Source organism: Giraffa tippelskirchi, chromosome 1, assembly GCF_054371585.1.
Source record: "Giraffa tippelskirchi isolate mGirTip1 chromosome 1, T2T-mGirTip1v1.2.pri, whole genome shotgun sequence".
NCBI classification, from domain to species: Eukaryota; Metazoa; Chordata; class Mammalia; order Artiodactyla; family Giraffidae; genus Giraffa; species Giraffa tippelskirchi.
In genome coordinates, this window is record NC_137275.1 from 106,776,410 (window position 1) to 106,796,682 (window position 20,273).

The following is a 20,273-nucleotide window of genomic DNA, read 5'->3' on the forward strand; positions in this document are numbered from 1 at the left end:
TTTCCCTTTTCCTTCATTTCTTCCTCTGGCTGCCCCCCAGTCAGCTTGCTGGACCTTGGGGATGGCTTCCTGACCCCCACTGCTCACGTTCAGAATGACTTCTTCCACCTGGACAAGGCCAGCTTTCCCTTCCTGTGGGAGAGCTGATAGATTTCCTGTATGCTAACCATTGATTTTTATGAACATGAATAAGAAAGATGAGAGGAAATTACTCTCTTAGCTGCTGAATAAGGTACAGTTCTGGGCACATTCCACAAATACTTCTTACTATTTGATACTTTACGTTAGACGAGCTGCTGACACTAGTCCCGAGACACACGAGAGGAGCCTTGGAACACCGCTGACACACTGGTCAGCGTAAGGGATGCGGTCACTCCAGACCTTGACCCAGAGCAGTTCTCCCCAGTGCAGTGGAACCTGGGACCCAAGATGCCCCTGGGCTGGGGAGGTCTGTCCCAGCTGAAGGGCTGGGCAATCTGACAGTGGTTCCTAGAGGAGGCAAATTCACCTGAAGTAATATTCTGGAATACAAACTGGCGCAGCCACTATGCAGAGCAGTATGGAGATTCCTTAAACAAACAGTTATCATATGATCCAGTAATCCCACTCCTGGGCATACATCTGGAGAAAACTCTAATTTGAAAAGCTACATGCATCCCAGTGTCCATAGCAGCATACAATAGACAAGACGTGACTTTTATATCTAAGACAACCTAAATGTCCAATGGCAGAAGGATGGATAAAGAAGATGTGATATGTACATATGTACAATGGAATATTGCTCAGCCATAAAAAAAATGAAATAAAGCCATTTGGAGCAACATGGATGGACTTAGAGATATTATCATACCAAAAGAAGTAACAGAGAAAGAGAAATACCATATGATATCACTTAAACATAGAATCCTTAAAAGTAATACAGATGAATCTACATAGAAAACAGAAACAGACTCACAGACATAGAAAACAAACATATGGTATCAAAGGGGAAAGGTGCGGGGGATAAATTAGGAGTCTGGGATTAACAGATAGATCCCACTGTAAATAAAACCGATAAACAACACCGGTTTACAGTATAGCACAGGGAACTCTATTGAATATCTTGCAGCAACCTATAACGGATCACCCTGCTTTATACCTGAAACTAATACAACATTGTAAATTAACTACATGTCAATATAAGTAAATACGTTTTTTAAACATTTACTTAGCACTGCACAGTGACAAAGCAGTTTGCACAAGTGTTTTTCTAATGTAACATAAAATTTCCCGAGGGTTTACACGATGACTATTGGGGTGGGCAGAATTAAGACAACTTCTAAGTCACACTTGGTACAGGTCTACAACATGGCTTCAAGAGCAAGTATTTTTTTACAACAGCAGGAAAAGTGATAGAAGTTATAAACATATTCCAACAAGCAGAGTGCTGGCCATCCTGTGTCTTGCCCTGAGCGCACACAGTTAGGTAAAGGTGAAAGGAAGAAAGAAAAGGGAACCACACCATGTCACTTTTAGTTTAAGTGGAGCTGTCGGAGCTGCTGCGACACGGCCCACCTGCAGCTCCAACAGATCCACTTGAAGGGCATCCACTCATCAGCCTAGTTTAGGCCCAGGCTGTGAGGCCCAAGGAGTCCCTTTGGGGCGAGTCTTTGGCAAACAGGAAAGAGCAGCAGGCAGGCTTCGGAAAGGCACCCTGCGAAGACTGCATCTGCAAAGCTGTGTCTGTCCCTCCGGAGAGCATTTAAAACACTGACTAGACAACGCAGGTGAAGGCTCCGCTCTGAACTTGAGAAGTTTGGCTACTTCAACATGTTACTCAATATCTGTTTTCCCTAATGAAAGGACTGTCTTCTGATGTCCTGAAAAACAAGCCACCACTACAGCGAGCTTCCCAGGTGGTGCTAGAGGCAAAGAACCCGCCTGCCAATGCAGCAGACTTCAGAGATGCGGGTTCAATCCCTGGGTCAGGAAGATCCCCTGGAGAAGGAAAGGGCAACCCCCTCCAGTATTCTTGCCTGGGAAATGCCAAGGACAGGGAAGCCTGGCGGGCTACAGTCCATAGGTCACAAAGAGTCAGACAGGACTGAAGCAACACACACACACGCACGCGTATCATGTTAGAATGAACTAGTGCTCTGGAGAAAAGATCAAGCCGGGCGAGAAAAAGTACTGGGGCCGGGGCATACTGTCAACGGTGATGAGAGCAGGCTCTATGAAGTAGGCAGCCAGCACAGACAGCAAAAGAACATGCAGGTAACAGGACCAAGTCAGGTCCCCACAGTACCCAGTGTGGGCTGGGCGCCTTAGCCCCTGTCACATGGACAAGCCACACCTTATGGCTTCCCTGAGTTCTAACAGCAGGACCTGGGGGTTTTGTCTAGGTACACACTTCCTTGCTGTAGCTCTGTTACCTCCTTTGAGCCCCGCTTTTGTCCTCTAGAAAAAGGACATTGATTGCTACCTTAGCAGGTTGCTACCTTAATCCTGTGAAGACTAATTAGGGGAACCCTACAATGAGCAGCTTGCCTTAAGACATATCAATGACTAGCTGGCCTTAAGAGATCCTGGGCTTCCCTGATAGATCAGCTGGTAAAGAACCCTCCTGCCATGCAGGAGACCCCGGTTTGATTTCTGGGTCGCGAATCCTGATCCGCTGCAGAAGGGACAGGCTACCCACTCCAGTCTTCTCGGGCTTCTCTTGTGGCTCAGCTGGTAAAGAATCTGCCTGCAATGCGGGAGACCTGGGTTCAATCCTTGGACTGGGAAGATCCCCTGGGGAAGGGAAAGGCTACCCACTCCAGCAGTCTGGCCTGGAGAATTCCATGGACTGTAGAGCCCATAGGGTCGCAAGAGTCGGACACGACTGAGGAACTTCACTTCACTTTCAAGAGATATGACCTGAATCCAGATTAAACTGGAGGCTCCCAGTGTCCTCTGGCATTTCTTCCCTGAAGCCAGCCAAAACCCACACACGTGCATTTCCAGGGTCTCCACTTAGCCAGCTGGACAGAAAACCCAGCATGGTGCAAACAAGCTGACAGACAAGCAGGAGAGGACTCACCGGCAGACGGCTTCGCTCAGGTCTCAGGTGGATCTCCGGGACCACAGCAGGAACCGGCGCTCTCAGCCCCTGGGCTCAGCAGCGCCCTCATTCTCAGGCGGGCGGCTCTGCCCTGACGGGCGCGGGAAAGCCACCAACTTCCCCAGGCTGACCTCACGCCGCTTCCACCGCTGTAGCCTGACCTCACCCGGCCACACCCCTTTTGGCGGAACTTCCTCTTCCTCCCTTGATTCCAGCCTGAGGTCCGGCCCTGGGCCCCGATTGGTCACAGCCCCATCCCTGAGCCAATCACGGTGGCCAGGGAGGATGGAGCACACCGATTGGCCAGGTCCAGGTCATGGGACCATATTCCAGGTCCCGTGACCATACTCCAGGTCACGTGTGAGCTGCTCACCCTGTGTCAGCAGTGGAGAGAGTGCGGTACCCCAAGAGCAGGGCTGAGAGTCCAGTCACTGTGTCCGTGTGCTCAGTGTCCTGGGACCTGCCTGCGCGTCCTCTCTACACACTGCTTTGTCCTCTGCAGACAGAAGATTCACGATAAACCTCTTCGCTTCGCAAGCGCTGTTGCACGCACCCACATTCAAGGGAGCAAGGCCTCCGGTTTGAAGGTAAGTTTGGAGATCCTCTCTTAACCTCCGGGCTTGTTTCTTGTATCCTGTTAGAATAATTTATTCAGTCTGAAAACCCCCAGGAGGACCACCACATGCTGCTTTGCGTATTCAGGATTCTTAGCTGTTCTGAGTAGAGGGCATGGCCCAGGGGCCTCCCAAAGGCAATGAATTTTGTCCAAGGAAGCACCTGAGAGGCTGAATCTGAGTCACTTTGCTGTACACCTTAGACAAACAAATTATGGTAAATCAGCAATACCTCAATTTAAAGAAAAGATATTTCCTCATCAAAAATTGTTCGAATTTTGTCAAGTTTTTCTTTCAATTGTTGGTTCTTAGTATGCAGTCTAATTGGTTTGGTGGTGTTTTGTGAGGTAGGGATCCAACTTACCTTCTCCTATGGATACAATATTGTCCCAATGGGACGATTCCTTTGTCCTTTCTCCTGGAAATGTCCTTTCTGCATTTACATATTAAGAAGCATTTTTTTTTAAATGCCAAGTATCAAGGACTGCAGGTCTTTGGTAATTTGTACAGCACCCCAGAGGCATGTTTCCACTTCTGTGTCTTCTCTTCGCATTTTACCATTGCCCGTTTCTAGTATACACAAGTGCCCTCAGAGGGCTCTCTGCAGTGAACCATGTATGTTTCTGTGAGGACAGAGGATGTGAGCACGGAGGAGAGGCTGAGTCCATAGTGACCATGTGAGCATGCTCAGCAACCCCAATATTAAGTCTGGCTGAGACTTTCTCAGGCAAGGTCTGTGTTTCTTCCTCTTGGTGTCTGGATACGCAAAAAGATGTTGGTGGATTGGGACGTGGATCTCTGGGTCCAGCAGTGTAGAGATATACCCATGGCCTGCTTTTCCATGATATTTTCCTCCTGCGGGCTCCGCTGAGCTGGTGTGGAGAGATTTCTGCTAAAGGCTTGAGAGGTAGTCAATCCTTCTGCTTTTCATGCCCTGCCTCGTCCATACTTCTGTCATTTTTTTTTAATATAGCTAATTTTCAATGGTGTTAGCCCTTGTGTCATTGTGACACTCAGGCACCTGTGGTTTAATAGACCTCCAAGTCCCGGGAGCTCTTTGCCTGGTGGAGACATGGAGCACTCAGGGAGCAGTACCACATCACCCTGGAGCCTGGACCAGAGAGAAGGTTCTTGCCAGGAAGGCTCCATCCCTGCTGTGGGGGGTTCGGAGTTATCACTTCCGATTGCACATCCCCCGGGCCCTCGGTGCAGGCCCCACTCTGAGATCTGGAAAGGAGGTGGCTTCCCTCCCTGACACAGAACTAGTCTTTTCTGTCCTCGTCCTTGTCGCATCCCATCTGGCTCCCAGGCTCTACCCTTGAGCCTCACCCACAGGATCAGGAGAGCCCAGTTCTAGAGGAGTGTCATACAAGGAGAGTCTCCTGGAGACACTCCATCCCCGGGCCTAAATAAGCACTTCTTCGGAGTTTCACAGCCCTGGGTGTAGATCCTGGGTTTGTGTCCATTTTACAGTTGAATATGTTGAGCCTCAGATCATTGTGTGATTTGCCCTGGGTCACTGTGCGGGTCAGCGGGTGAGCTGAGGTTTGAACCCAGACTGTATGTCTTGGAGGCCGTGACGATACAGGTGTTTCCGCTCCTCGGTTAAATTTATTTCAAGTTTTTTTTTTTTTTTTTGATGCATTTGTATATGGGACTTTTCTGTTTTCTTATGCTTCCTATCCTGCTATATTGCTGAGTTTATTAGTTGTAATACTTCTTACTTGGTGGCGTTTTTAGGGTTTCATATAAATCCTGTCATAATCAAATAGTGACAGTGTAACTTCATCTGTTCCAATGGGGATGCCGTTTATTTCCTTTTCTGGCCTAGTTCCTCTGGGTAGGACACTTCCGCCACTATGTTGAACAAGATTGGTGAGAACAGGCATCCTTGTACTATTCCTGATCTTTTAGGAAAATCTTTCAGCTCTTTATCACTGAGTTGGATGTTAGCTGTGGGTTTGTCTTAACGTGCCCTTTAGGATGTTCCATGGATAACCACTGTATTGAGAGATGGTATCAGAATTGATGTTACACTTTGTTGAAAGCTTTTTCTGCAATTATTGAGAAGATCACATGATTTTAGTCTTCATTTTGCTCATATTGTGTATCACAGTAATTGATGTACAGACAATAAATCATGCTTGCAGGCCCAGAATAAATCCATTTGATCCTAGTGTATGATTCTTTTAATGTATGCTTCAGTTTGGCTTGGTAATATTTTTTTGAGGATTTTTACATCCAGGTACACCAGGGTCAGGGTTCTCTAGTGGTTCATATGGTAAAGAATCTGCCTGCAATGTGGGAGGCCTGGGTTTGACCCCTGGGTCAGGAAGATCCCCTCGAGAAAGGAATGGCTACCGCACTCCAGTATTCTTGCCTGGGAAATTCTGTGGACAGGGACCTGGTGGGTTGTAGTCCATGGGTCACAAATAACTGGACATGACTGAGTGGCTCACACTTACAAGAGTGCTTCTTGACATTTTTAATATCTACATTGAAGATTTTATCTCAGTCAAAAATTGCAGTCAAAGGCAAACATGTCAAAAGTCCAAGAGTCCTTAGAATTAAATGACAATAAGACATAACAGATGAAAGCAAGAAGGACTCCACATATTTACTTTTCATAAGAATTTTAGCTCTTCCGAGGAATTCTCATTAAGCTGAATTAAAATGCAAGCTTTAGTTTAAAATCTTAACCTTTTTCGGTATTATGTTTCTATTTTGAGACTGAAAGTTCATTATTTATGTACGAGATATTAAGCAATGCTATGTAGCTATTAAAATCATATTTTCAAAAACTCTAATGACATTTACAAGCACTTATACTGGAAAAATAGCTAGGAATAGAAGATGATCCCGTATAGCTTTAAATGAAAGTACATATGTGTTGAATGATAGTTTTCAGATTGTATTTATTGATTTTTATTTGGAGAATAACTGCTTTACAATGTTTGGTTGGTTTTCCTCATGCAACACCACGAATAAGTATATTATCCACTCTTTGGTTAGACTGCCTCCCAGTTCCTGGCCTCCCACCCTCTAGGTCGTCCCAGAGCACCATGCTGGGCTCCCTATGTTATCCAGCAACTTCCCATTAGCTAGCTATTTTGCATATGGTAGTGGCTATGTTTCATTGCTACTCTCTCCATTTGTCCCACTCTCTCCTTCTCCAGCTGAGTTCACAAGTCCTTCCTCTACATCTGTGTATTTATTTCTGCCCTTCAAATATTCACCAGTACCATTTTACAAGATCGCATGCGTATGCATTAATATACTACATTTGTTTTTCTCTTTCCGACTGACGTCACTCTGTATCCCAGTTTCTAGGTTCATCCACCTCAGTTCAACGGATTCGTATTTGTTCCTTTTCATGGCTGAGTCGTGTTCCATTGCATGTATGTCCCACAACTTCTTTTTCCATTGTTCTCTTGAGAGACATTAGGTTGCTTCCATGCCCTGCCTATGTTAAATAGTGCTGCAATGGACATTGGGTACGAATGTCTTTTTAGAGTTATGGTTTTCTCAGGGTGTATGGCCAGTAGGGGATTGTTGTGTCATATTGTAGTTTTAGTCCTACTTTTTAAGGAAACCTATGTTCCTTCTCCATAGTGGCTGTATCCATTTACATGCCTACTAACATTGCAAGAGGGTTCCCTTTCTTCCATGTCCTGTCCAGCGATTATTATGTGTAGAATTGTTGATGATGGCCATTGTGACTGGTGTGAGGTGATACCTCATGTAGTTTTGATTAGCATTTCCTGAATAATGAGCGATGTGGAGCATCTTTTCATGTGTTTGGTGGCCTTCTTCCTGTCTTCTTTGGAGAAATTTGTTCAGGTCTTCTGCTCATTTTTCAATTGGTTGCTTTTTTTCCAGTATTAGTCTCGATCATCTACTTGTGTACTTTGTAGATAATCCTTTCCCAGGATTCCATAACGTACATAATTCCTCAGAACATACCTTAGTCTTTTTGGACGGAAGAACATCAAGTGCCTTCTTTGGTGTGTATGTATGTACATGGCATGTGTTTATTTTCATTGTGCAGATCTTGCCCTTATTCCATTAGATTTATCCCTGAGGAGTTCATAGTTTTTGATGACATTATAATCAAGGGTATTCTTTAAAATGTCAATTTCTGGTCTCGTTTAGTATGCTGAAGTATGGAGCATTTTTATATGTTGACCTTGTATCCTGCAACGTTGCTGAACTCACTTTCATGCTTGTACCTCTTTTGTTGATTCATTTTCCACATTAATCATCAGGTCGTCAGCAAGTACAGTTATATTGTTTTTTCAGTTCATATGATTTCGATTTCTTTTTTCTTGTCTTGTTACAGTGGCTAGGAGTTCCAGTACAGAGTTGAATAAAAGCCAAGAGAGCAGACATCCTTGCTTTGTTCCTGATCTTGAGGAGAAACACCATATGATGTCAGCTCTACATTTTTTGTAGATGCCGTTTATGAGGTTGGGGCAGTTTTCTTCCATTCCTAGATTGCTAAGATTTCCATATATAAATGATAAATATTGTCAGATGCCTTTTCTCTCTCTTTTGAGGTGAGACTGTGGTTTTTATTTTCAGTCCATTGATATGGTGAATTTCACTGATTTCTTCAAATGTTGGCCCAAACTTATGTTCTTGGGATAAACCCTACTTGTCATGCTACCTTGTACTTTTAATTGATTACTGATTTCCTGATGTGTCATTAAGGAATTTTGCATCTGTGTCTCTGAGGGATATTGATATTCTTGTAATATGTTTGTCTGGTTTGGGTATCAAGAGAATTCTGGCCTCAGAATGAGTTAGGTGTTTCTTTCTTCACTATTTTGGAATAGTTTGTGTATAACCAGGATTTTCTTCATAACTGTTTGTTAGGATTCACTACTAAGGCCATTTAGGATAGAGATTTTGTGCGTGTGGGTGTATGGGTAGGTAAGATTTCTAACTACGGATTTGAGTTTTAATAGATTGAGGTTATCTGTTTCTTACTGAGTGGCTTTCATAGGTTGTGTCTTTCAACAAAGTAGGGTATTTTATCTAAGTTGCCTGAAGTTGTTCACAGTTTACCCTTTCCTTTCAGTGTCTATAGGATCTGTACTGATGTTCCCTCTTTGATTCTTGATATTGGTAGTTTATGTCTTCTCTTTTTTCTTCGTCACTCGGATTAGTCAGTTTTATTGATAGTTTGAAGAACCTGATTTTAGTTTTTTCATTTCATTTTGTTTCTCTGGTCTCTGTTTCATTGATTTTTACTCTTTCATTTTCTTCTTTCTGCTTGCTGTGGATTTCATTTGTTCTTTTATAAGTTGTTTAAGATAGAGTCTTAGAGTATCGATTCAGAATCTTTCTTCATTTGTGTAAGTATTTAATCCTATCAGTTTCCCTCCAGGTAGTGATCTAGCCATGTCCCGTAGCTTTTTAGTATATTGTATATTCACTTTTATTCACTTCAACATATTTCCTGTTTCATTTGTGATTTCTTCTTTGACACATGAATTCTTTAGAAATATGCTACTTTGCTGATGTTTGGGAGACTCTTGGATATCAGGGGTTTTTTAATTTCTAATTTAAATCTGTTGAGATCAGAAAACATGCTTTGTATGATTTGAGTCACTTTAAGTATGCTGAGATTTGTCTGTCTTTTGAAGAATGTCCTGTATCCCCTTGAGAAGAGTTTTATCGTGCTTCTTGTTGGATAGAGTGTTCTATCAAATGTCAGTTAGATCAAGTTGGTTGATAGTGCTGTTTAAGAGGGTTCTCTGGTAGCTCAGATGGTACAGAACCTGCCTGGAATGCGGGAGACCTGGGTTTGATCCTTGGGTTGAGAAGATCCCCGGGAGGAGGGCTTGGCAACCCACTCCAGTACTCTTGCCTGGAGAATTGTTTAAAGGCTTCAACATCCTTACTGACCTTGGTTGGTTGTCTGTTTTGGCTTCCTTGTTCAATCAGTTATTGAGTCACGGCGAGGAAGACTGAGGTCCCTGACTGTAATCGTGGGTGTGTCTATTTCTTCTTTCAGTCTATTTCGTTGTTGTTTTCCTTATCTCTTCTTTTTAAAGCTATTTTTTAATACACTTAACTGACTTTGAAATTAGCAGATGTGTTGCTAAAGAAATTTGGAACACAAAGCGTTGAAACTAAAATTCAAGCTAGCCAGAGATATTTTTAGTGAGTAGAGTTAGGTCGATCCTTCAAACTTGTTCATGAGTCGTGCTCATTCTTTGTTGACATATTATTATGTATAAAAGCTATTTCAGAGAAGTAATGTGTAGTCATTACAATTTTATCATGGTTTGGTAGATAGGTTAAATTTATTGCCACAGATGAGTCATAGACTTTTAATGGTATAATTTCTTTGTATAAAATTTTGCCAGCAAATTTAAAAGGTAGCAAAGAAAAGATCAAATAATTTTGAAGTTATGATCAATACTGTTGTCTTTGGCTTAGCCTTTGACATTATGTAATTGTTTAAAAATCCATTTTCAAGATGATGTAAATGGCCCTTGTGACTGCTTCCGTGGGTTTTTTTCCTCAATTGCTGCTGCTGCTGCTGCTAAGTCGCTTCAGTCGTGTCCGACTCTGTGCGACCCCATAGACGGCAGGCCACCAGGCCCCCACGTCCCTGGGATTCTCCAGGCAAGAACACTGGAGTGGGTTGCCGTTTCCTTCTCCAATGCATGCAAGTGAAAAGTGAAAGTGAAGTCACTCAGTTGTGTCCTACTCTTCACGACCCCATGGACTGTAGCCTACCAGGCTCCTCCGTCCATGGGATTTTCCAGGCAAGAGTACTGGAGTGGGTTGCCATTGCCTCCTCCATTTTTTCCTCAATTAACCATTCTTAATTACTGAATGCAGACCCTCGCGTACAGGAACGTGAAACATGAGTGGATCGGCAACAAGTGGCTGCCCAGTCTCGGCCTCCCGCACAACCGTAGCTATTTCGTGGAGTGCCTTGTGCACGTGCGGATGCTGGACCACTTGACCAAGAAAGCCCTTCGTGGGCAACTTAAAATGGTTGATAGTTTTCACAGGTCAGTCGGTGCAAGAAGTTCTCACTAGCCTGCTGAGAGATGTTTGCCTGCGGCCAGGTCTAAATTTTTTTTTTCTCTTGGAAACAGAAACAGTTTCCAGTGTGGAATTGTGTGCCTGCAAAGGTTGAACTATGACCAAAAAGAACTGGAAAGGAAAAGAGAAGAAAGCCAGCATGACCTGAAAGGCTAGTACAGTCCTATTTCTTGCTTCCCAGTGTATAAGCAGCCTCAGTGATTTCCTATTTGAAAGAAAACTTCAGGAAATGCTTTCCTTGGAGAAAACACACCTCGCATCATGACAGAGGAGGGAGGGATGGAAAGGACTGTTTTTGAGGTCGTCCTCTGTGGCCAGAGAACTTGTGCTCCGTCCTTGGGCTCACGTCGGTGAGCTCAGTCGTGTCTGACTTGTTGCGACCCCGTGAACTGTAGCCTACCAGGATCCTCCGTCCATGGGATTTTTTAGGCAAGAGTACTGGAGTGGGTTGCCATTTCCTTGTCCAGAGGATCTTCCCGACCTAGGGATTGAACCCAGGTCTCCTGCATTGCAGGCAGATTCTTTACCATCTGAGCCACCAAAGGTGCTGAGTACTCTGCAGATTGTAGATGCCACTGATTAATTCACAGAAATTCCTTGCTTAGGACTTTGCAGATGAAGTTACTGCTTAAAGATTACTTTTGTCATTTAAAAAAAGCAAAGTTAATATCTGATTTGAATGTGATGACTGTTTTAATTAATTTCCATTTATATGCACTATCTATTAATTCAATTAAAACATTGGGCTTTTAAAAAATTGAGCATCTTATACTGAAGTGAGTTTCTCTTTGTGCACGTGCTAACAAACTTCATGCATCTATCTGTGCGTCATGAATTGTTTTTTTTTCCCCTCCCTTCCTTTCTGCCTTCCTCATCTTTCTTTTTTGTAAAGTGTAGTTGATTTACAATGTTACATTAGTTTCAAGTGTGTAACAGTGATTCAGAATTTTTTCTTTTTCTTTTTTCTTTTTTTTACTGGCTGTGCTGAGTCTTTGCTGCTGCACAGGCTTTTCCCTTGCTGCGGCAGGCGGGGACACTCTCCAGCGGTGGTTCCTCAGCTTCTCACTGCAGTGGCTTCTCTTGCTGTGGCTCCCGGGCTCTAGAGCACTGGCTCAATGGTTGTGGGGCATGGACTTGGTTGCTTCTTGGCATGTGGGATCTTCCTGGATCACGGATTGAACCCGTGTCTCCTGCATCAGCAGGTGATTCTGTGTCACTGAGCAACCAGGGAAGCCCTGATTCAGCAGTTTTACAGATTACACTCCATTTAAAGCTATTACAAAATAATGACTATATTTCCCTGTGCTGTACAATATATCTCTGTTGCTTAGCTATGTCATACATAGTCGCTTGTATGTCTTAATCCCATACCCCAATTTTGTCCCTCCCCAATTGTCCCTGAGATAATGTTGTGAGATATATACATATACAGTGGACTATTACTCAGCCATAAAAGGAGAAAACTCGGCTATACACAACAATGCGATCGACCTAGAGAGTCTTCTGTTCAGTGAAATAAGCCAGGGAAAGACAAATACTCTCTGCTGTCACTGACATATGGGATTTTTAAAGTGAAATAAACAAACATACCAATCACAGTTATAGACAAATGTCCTAGCAGCTCCCTGCCTCTCTTCATCCCGCTTCCCTTCCCGACTCTTTCCTTTGCTTTCCTCCCCGCTTCCTTCTGTGCTCTTCCTTCCCTTTCTCTCTCTGCTTTTCCTTTTTCTCCTCCTCTCTCTCCTTTCCATGCTCACTCTCCTTTCTCCCTCCACCCCATGCCTTTCAGTGACCATGTTGAGCCAAGGGGGTGTTGTTGTTGTTTTTCAGTCACTAAGTTGTGCCCAACTCTTTGTGACCTCATGGACTGCAGCTGTCAGGATGCTCTGTCCTCCACTATCTTCTGGAATTTGCTCAGATTTATGTCCATTGAGTCAGTGATGCCATCTAACCATCCCATCCTCTGCTACCCCCTTCTCTTGTGGCCTTCAATCTTTCCCAGCATCAGGGTTTTTTCCAGTGAGTTGGCTCTTCCCATCAGGTGGCCAAGGGGTAAATTAAGCTTATTTCTTTCTTTAGCACATTCACTGGAGTAACACATAGAACAGGCTCAGCATCACTAAGTTGGTCTGTTTCCTGAGCTGACTATCGTATTAACAGATCCCTACCAGAAAATGTGCTGTGTCCAGGAATCACTCAACTTTTTAACTTTCTAATCGCAAAGTGAATTCTTCCTTTTATATCTTAGAGGTCGGAGAAAATTACATCTTTGGGCTACTTTCCTTTTTCCAATTCACCTGCTTTCACATTTTAAGTATTTGATTTTACAGTTTTAAGCAAATCATGGGGCCGTGTGTGTATGTTCATAATCTGAAATACATCACAACTTATCTTTGTTTCATGAAATGCCAGTTAAACACTAGATACTGTCATTTGGTCAATTTGTGATATATACAAGCTGTGCTTGTATCTATTTGCATTCATCAGGACAAGTATTTAAACTAAATTGGTGTGCTAGTTCAATATGACTAAGTTCCATCAATTTTATCAGTTGATTGCCTCATTTAGTGGGTGTTTACATTTTTCTAAATAACTAACCTCAACATTTAAAACTAGCCTTGTCATTGGGAATCCAAAATTAATTTAATTTCTAACAAGAGCATGAGAAAGGGTGCAATTAGGATACTTGATAAAGTAAGTTTTAAATCAAAAAGATCAAATTTAAAACATAGAATGATAATCTGACAAACTGGGTTTAATAATTACTGTGAATTTTGACCCAATACAGATGTAAATATCATGAAATATCTACACTTACACATGTCCACATCAATAAGGTTTATTGGCAGAAGTCTTTTGCAAGGTAATTTGATAATACATATTATAATAACTAGAGAAATGTGTATAAACTTCATGACTACCACAGGGAAGTAAACATTCCATCTTAAAAAACTGGGAAAATATCTGGGCATGAAGACGTCCATCATGGTGTTACCTATAATAGCAATACATTAAAATCAACGTAAACATCCAACAATAGGAAAATGACCAAATAAATAAGAGTATCATGCAATTGATAGAATTTTGTATAGCCATTAAAGAAGTAAAAATCATGGAGGCTCTGTAGGAACATAGAACATTCCATACTAAAATGTTATATGCTGTCTGTGCTATCATTTAATTTATGTGAGAACCACAGAACTAGAACTATTTATCCAATGTGTGCTTAGGGAGAATATGTCAGACTCTGTGCTAAAAACAACAGGCAGAAGCTGGCATGTAAAACCTTTGAGTATTTAATAAGTGTTTATGTGTAGTTTGTTTAATGCAGTGCTTGCTGTGTTAGTTTGCTGGGGCAACAATATCGAAGCCCTAGAGACACCTACTGCCTCACACTTCTGGAAGCCAGAAGTCCACAACCAAGGTTCAGGCAGAGCTGACCCCTCCTGAGGGTCAGGATGGCATCTCCCCCACGCCTCGCCCGTCAGTGCTGGTGGTTTGGCGATAATCACGGGCGCGCCTGGGCTGCGGGAAGCACCACCTCCATCTCTGCCTTCGCCTTTATATGGTGTTCTCCCCGTGTGCTGGTCCGTCTCCGGATTTTTGCTTTTTTAAGGATATCACTCACAATGGATTGGGCCCACCCAAGCTTAGTGGTGAAGAAGTGCCTGCCAATGCAGGAGACTTAGGTTCAATCCCTGGGTCAGGAAGATCCCCTGGAGAGGAAAATGGCAACCCACTCCAGTATTCTTGCCTGGGAAATCCCATGGACAGAAGAGCCTGGTGCGCTACAGTTCATGGAGTTGCAAAGAGTTGGACATGACTTAGCAACTAAACAACAACGTGTGTGTGTGCTTGCTAAGTCACTTCAGTCATGTCTGACTCTGTGCAACCCTATGGACTAAAGCCCGCCAGGCTCCTCTGTCCATGGGATTCTCCAGGCAAGCATACTGGAGTGGGTTGCCATGCCCTCTTTCAGGGGAGCTTCTCGACCCAAGGATCAAACCCATGACTCTTATGTCTCCTACATTGCAGGCAGGTTTTTATCACTTTAATAGTAGGACTCAGTGCCCCCTGGGGAACCCTAGCAACAACAATGACCTCTAATTAAATCCATCCCCTCGGTAAAGATGCGCTCTCTAAATAAGGTCAGCCTCTGAGGCGCTGGCGGTTAAGCACACCAGTAAATGAATTTATTGTGGATGGGGGTGAATTCAACCCATTACATTTAGGATACTATAACGTTTTAATAAATATTGGCTAATATTGTTATTATTCTTGCCAATAGTGTTAAGAGCAGTAGTCAGAATATCATGAGATTGTGTGTTGTGAAACCAATCGCATTAACAAAATAGGATGAAAACCGTTGATTTTCTAGGGTGATAAGTTTCTAAGTAATCAGGAATTTTTTGTTTCCTTCTTCTGTTTTTCTCACCCTTATTTTAAAATTTTTATCATGCCTATCCTTCTCTAGATTTCGCACTATTTAAAAAGGGGGGAAATCTAAAACATCTCTTAAATATTAATATAAGCAGTTGCCATTCAACCATAAATACAAATTCCCAGGCTTTCCTCTCTTTCCCATCTTCAAACAGTGTCTTTTTCGTCTCCAATAGAAACACACCTGTGAAAAGTCCAGCTCCCTGATGGAGGAAGACAGAGGCTCTTTTCTTTCATTCTGTCTTTAACTATTACTTGAAACAGCAGCCTTCTCAGCTGCCTTCGTGTCCATTCCGAGGACTCTCTTTACTTTCTGGCCACACCGTGCGGCATGTAGGAGCTCAGCTCACCAACCAAGGGTCGAACCCTTGCCCCCTGCACTGGAGGCGCGGTGTCTTAACCACTGGACCTCCAGGAAAGTCCCAGTTCTTAGAATGTTACTTCACCATCTCTGCTTTTCCTGGCAGGAAAAACAAAGCATAATGTTTAAATTTCTCTCATCTCTGCTGGTGACTGTGTAGTGATTACAACGTACGTGTTACTGCCTGTGGACTGTTTGTAGGAAAAAGGCCCTCAGGCCAGGTGACAAAATCTTTGCCTGTTTTAAAGTTATTCTTTTCTGTCATGATCTTTTTAAATATTTGTTTTCCTCCAGGTATCTGGTCTGTTGGATTTCTGTCTTCCTTGTGTGTCACCATCCTTGAGTTAGGACCCAGTGTTTTGTTTTCAGGAAACAAAATCTTGGATTGTGTAGCTTTCAGATTAAGAAGAAATGAATGATAAAGGTAACCATCATTTTGGAGTATTGATGGGCCACTTTTAAAAATATATATATATAACTCATAGATTATTCAGCTAAAATTTTTATAACTTATTTTATTTTATTTGACCATGCTGGTCTCCGTTGCTATGCGGGCTTTTCTTGTTGCAGATAGAGGGCGCTCCCCTCTGACTGCAGAGCCGGGCCCTGGGCTCGCCGCTCAGTGTTCGGGCCCCAGGGTCCAGAGCACAGGCTCAGTACCGTGGTGTACAGACTGTTGCTCCAGACGTATGGGATCTTCCTGGACCAGTGATCGAACCCGAGTCTCCCGCACTGGCAGGCAGATTCTTTACCACTGAGACATCTGGGAAGCCCCCAGGAAAGAAATTTTAAATTAAAAATGTATTGTTTTCACCTCATAAGATACAAACTGTCTTATTAAAATAGTAAGACTCAGTATTAACACGAGGGTGAGGCAGAAGCCACAGTCCCTGGGACCGTAGTCATGAGCCCTTCTGTCTGGCCCTGCTCCTGATATCTCAGGGTCCCTACAGTTTTAGAAAGACATTTCATGTGCAAGAAAACAGAGGATCCGTTAAATGAATTATTATTCATCCAAATGATGGGATGCCTGATGATCATTAAACACTGCGTTAAGGACAATATTTCATGGAAAATGTTCACGATATATCAAGTGAAAGAGTAAGCTAATAAATATAATACAGATTCGATTTTCTGCAATAATGATTAAAAAGTGTGGAAGTGTATACATCAAACTTAAACCATCATTGTTTCTAGGCAATTGCACGATGGAAAAAGCTTTGTGATTTTAGCATTTTATAGTTTCTTTAGATGAACATGCACTGATTATGAAACTGGGTGGACTGAAGTTGGGGTCTGTTATAATGTTGAGGGCTGAGGTAAAGCCATTATATAAAGAATCTTGAATATATAACACACTGGAGTATTAACACCCATTCATTTGTTTAATCACTTAACCATTAATTCATTTAACAAATACTTTCTACCCTTTTACTCTATGATAATCACTGAGGAAGGGCTTCCCAGGTGGCTCAGTGGTAAAGAATTCTCCTGCCAATGCAGAATCCCCTGGGTCAGGAAGATCCCCTGGAGTAGGAAATGGTAACCGTCTCCAGTATTCTTGCCTGGAGAATGCCATGGACACGGAGCCTGGCGGACTACAGTCCATGGGATCTCCTATGAGTCGGACAGGGCTTAGCGAATACACAACAACAAAAAGTCATGGTGGAGGCCACCACGGATATACAACAGTGAGCAAAACAAACTCTCCCTGCCCTTAAGGAGCTTAGTGGGGAAAAGGAGAAGTAATAAGAATCACCCAAGTACATGTATAATTATATCCATGATAAGTGCAGTGAAGGAAAGGAATAGTGCTATGAGGGTCCATGGCAGGAATGCAATATCCATATTAAATTTTTAAATTATTATCTAATCAAAATATATAGTGCCTCCTTGTGTGTGTGTGTGTGTGTGTGCGCGCGCTGTGTATTGTACGTTGTCACCAGCAGCATCATCTCAAGTGAATACTCCAAAACTAGGAAAAGGAAATTCTAGCGAAAACATCTAGAAATACCAAAAGAGTCTGAAAATTCTTCAAAAGTAATATTGAAAAAAAAATATTGAACCTTTGCATGATGAATCCTGGATAATTGCCTGAAGCTCTTAGTGGTGGACCCCTGAAGATTTAGTTTTCCACCATGCTCTTATCATGCATGCATTTTCCCTCAGAAGCTGAAAGATAAATCTGACAAGCTCTGGATAAACACTGGCTAAGACTCTACACTTGCTGGTATGGGAAGGCGACATGACTTAGTCCCTGTTATCATCAGGTCTCCTATTAGGCAGCCTCGGCAAGGAGTCTGGATAGATCAACGTGTCAGGCTGCGTGCTTGGTGATAATTCAGACTGGGGTTGAGTTGAAGTCGCCACTCAAACAACTGGGAGTGTACAGCCATGCACAATTCCATTTAAACTGCAGGAAAAGTGAGAAGAGGGATAGGGTTTTGAACCCTGGCCCAGGTGGCATTGTGGTCAAGAATCCACCTGGCAATGCAAGCGACACAAGGGACCCGGGTTTGATCCCTGGGTCAGGAAGATCCCCTGGAGGAAGAAATGGCAGCCTGCTCTACTATTCTTGCCTGGAGAATCCCATGGACAGAGGAGCCTCATAGGCTATAATCCATAGGTTCTCAAAGAGAAGGACACAACTGAAGTGACTTAGCACAACAAGAAAATCTTACTTGTCACTAACCCAATTGTTTTGCATTTTTACTGATTTGTTCTTTATACACTCTAGCTTTTCTAACTTTCTATATTGCTTTTACAGTGAAAAATAAGACTTCATTATATTTTGCTATATGATATGTAAAACATAAGGTCCTAAGATACTGGAAGGAAATGTGCAAAATATAACCACAATTATCTTGGAGTGATGGGGCTTTATGCAATTCAACTGCGAGGGCCCTCTGAATTCTACTTCTGCATTTTAGGAATTTATTATAAGGACAAATAAATATGCTTTTTTAAAAAGATTTAATTGCCACCTGGACAACAAAGTGGTGCAACACTGTAAACATCTAAAGTGAAACAGCAGATAAACCTCCACAGGTCCTAGAGTCAGTAGACTCTTCACCTTCCATGGGACCTTCACTAAGTCACTGACCTGTTCCAGACCTCTTCTGTAAAACTGGAACAGTAATGCACCTACCTCACAGGAAATTAAAATAGGAAAATACTGTTTTCTGGATGACTAAACTGAAGATGTAACTGCCTACATAAAAATGAAAGTTCTTTGGAAAAAATCTACAAGTTTATGATAACACAATTTAACAGTGTTTTGCTACTGACACAATCAGTTCAATCTTCAGTGAATTAAAGTTTGAGAAACCTTCAGGGAAATTATAAAGAATTAAAATTCTAAAATAATCGGCAGCAGCTCTGATGAGACAATGGATGTCCAGCCTGCCTTTTGTTGATATTTATCTGCATTTTACATAGATCAACATTCTATCAAGGTAGAGGTTCTATTGCGTGTGTTCACTGAGACAAAGCCTCCTATTGCTTTACTCTAGTTCAAAGATGCAAATACACTTTTGGGATTTTGATTCTGAAAATTATCCTATCTGTTTCTACACCATTTTGACATCAATGTAATTGTTGATTTTCCACCACAAGGAGTATAAAAGGAAAGAGTGGCCTAGAGGCAGCAATGTATTTTAGATCAAGGGTGGCTATGAATCCCATTTTCTCACACTGGTCCACCGAGTGAAATACTTCATTGTGTACTGGTGGGACAGAATGAAGCACACTGCTTTGAAACTTTTATCTTTAACTGGTTTTTACTATAGTATTTTCTTTCTTTTCAATTTAGAAAGATAATAAGAGAAAGAATTACAGGGGAAACTATGTTTCTATCTCAGTGTTTTGGACAAAGCAATATATTGAATCTTTGACATTTTTAGAAACCACCCACATGATTTAAAAAAAAAAAGTTTGCTTCTTCTTGAGGCTCATTTAAAGAAACTTCAAATACAAGGAAATACATGACAATTATCTTTTGATTCCTGCAATTCAGTGGGACTCATTTAATGTTAGAATGCCAGTAAAAATTTTTGCTGCCCAGCAGAAACACAGAATCCAGATCAGATGGTCCTGATTACCTGTAACACTGACAATAGATGTAAGAACAGGCACTGTATTTTGGAGCATATTGCTCTTATTGTGAAGCTTTGGACAACTTTTTTTTTAACTTTCTATGTTGTACTGGGGCATAGCCGATTAACAACGTTGTGATACTTTCAGGTAAACAGTCAGGGGACTCAGCCATCCATATACACGTATCCATGGGCTTTGCCAATGGCTCAGTTGTAAAGACTCTACCTGCAATGTAGGAGACAAAGGAGACATGGGTTCAATCCCTGGGTGGGGAAGACCCCCTGGAGGAGGAAATGGCAACCCACTCCAGTATTCTTGCCTGAAAAAATCCCATGGACAGAGGAGCCTGGTGGGCTACAGTCCAAAGGGTGGCATTGAGTCGGACACGACTGAGCAGGTTCTCCCCCAAACTCCCCTTCCATCCAGGCTGCCACATAACATCGAGCAGAGTTCCCTGTGCCATACAGTAGGACCTTGTTGGTTATCATTTTAAATATAGCAGTGTGTACATGTCTATCCCAAGCTCCTTAACTATCCCTTCCCTCCATCCTGCCCCCTGGCAACCATAAGTTTGTTCTCTTAAGTCTGTGAGTCTAGGACAACGTTTAAGTGAGGA

The 20,273-nt window shown here is 42.5% G+C and overlaps 1 protein-coding gene and 1 long non-coding RNA gene across 3 annotated transcripts in view; one reads left to right on the plus strand and one right to left on the minus strand.

Moving 5' to 3' along the window:
* Positions 1-3,250, minus strand: part of LOC145505950 (liprin-alpha-1-like) — a 54,717-nt gene extending 51,467 nt beyond the window's left edge. The window contains exon 1 of the mRNA XM_081489355.1: positions 3,062-3,250. The gene's annotated coding sequence lies outside the window, so the exon portion shown is untranslated. The remainder of the gene's footprint in view (positions 1-3,061) is intronic.
* LOC145506837 (uncharacterized) overlaps positions 1-20,273 on the plus strand; it is a 79,920-nt gene that overhangs the window by 10,520 nt on the left and 49,127 nt on the right. The window contains exons 1-2 of one of the 2 annotated variants that reach the window (XR_014054372.1): positions 3,427-3,669; positions 8,036-8,162. This is a non-coding gene — a long non-coding RNA (uncharacterized LOC145506837). Of the gene's footprint in view, positions 1-3,426; positions 3,670-8,035; positions 8,163-20,273 lie in introns of those variants that run through there. The other variant, XR_014054373.1, reaches the window with a different exon arrangement.